Source organism: Mandrillus leucophaeus, unplaced genomic scaffold (assembly GCF_000951045.1).
Source record: "Mandrillus leucophaeus isolate KB7577 unplaced genomic scaffold, Mleu.le_1.0 Scaffold74, whole genome shotgun sequence".
In the NCBI taxonomy this organism is placed as follows: domain Eukaryota; kingdom Metazoa; phylum Chordata; class Mammalia; order Primates; family Cercopithecidae; genus Mandrillus; species Mandrillus leucophaeus.
Window position 1 is genome coordinate 1,259,612 of NW_012108030.1, and position 1,110 is coordinate 1,260,721.

Genomic DNA, 1,110 nt, shown 5'->3' on the forward strand with positions numbered 1-1,110 from the left:
AACGTCTGCCTCCCAGGTTCAAGCCATTCTCCTGCTTCAGCCTCCCGAATAGCTGGGATTACAGGTGCCTGCCACCACGCCCAGCTAATTTTTGTATTTTAAGTACAGATGGGGCTTCACCATCTTGGCCAGGCTGGTCTCAAACTCCTGACCTCAAGTGATTCGTCCACCTCGGCCTCCCAAAATGCTGGGATTAGAGGCATGAGCCACCAGGCCAGGCCCCTAACCACGTTATCTACTGTATCTCCCTACCTCAGTGCTTCTATTTCCCCTTGCCCTGATTTGACATCTTCAGGTACTTATTCTTACAGAATATATGCTATGTATGTCTCATCTGTCTCCCTTACAAGCATGCAAGTTTCCTGAGAGTAGGGGCCATGTCTATTCTGTCCCCAGTGTGCAGCCTGGAGCCCAAAGCATAGCAGGCATTGAATATTTCTTAAATGAATGCATGTAAGAATGACGACTGCTTCTCAGCAAAACACTGTCACAACTACCAGCAATAACAATAAGTAAATATCATTTGTTCAGCCTAATTGTGGTCCAGATTCTGTGTTTACTAATACACGGGTAATATCACAAAGAACCTGGACGGCAGTATTAGCCCCATTTCTCAGATGGAGAAACTAGGGCATAGAGACTAGAAGGACCTAGAGTTACAAAGCAAGTTAGAGCCACGGCCCCTAGTAGAACCCAGCGCTTAGAATGGCTAAGACCCCCAAACCATCTACCACGCCCTCTGCCCTGGGGAGTGTCCACATGTCCAGATTTCCCTACCTAAAATGTCCCTTGAGTCCTAAATAATCTGTCTTGAGGATATGGCAGGAATAAACAGAGAATGAGAAACAGAGAGACAGAGAGAGAGAGAGAAGGGGGCAGGGGTCCCGGGACTACTGGATCTGAGAGAGGAAAGGGTCTGGGGACCCAGAGTTCGGGGTCTGAAGAAGGAGGGGCTGGAGCATGGACTCCCGGGTCTGAGAGAGGAGGGGCTGGGGCCCTAGACTTCCGGCTCTGAGGGAGGAGGGGGCTGGGGATCTGGACTCCTGGGTCTGAGGGAGGAGGGGGCTGGGGATCTGGACTTTTGGGTCTTAGGGAGGAGCTGGGGATCTG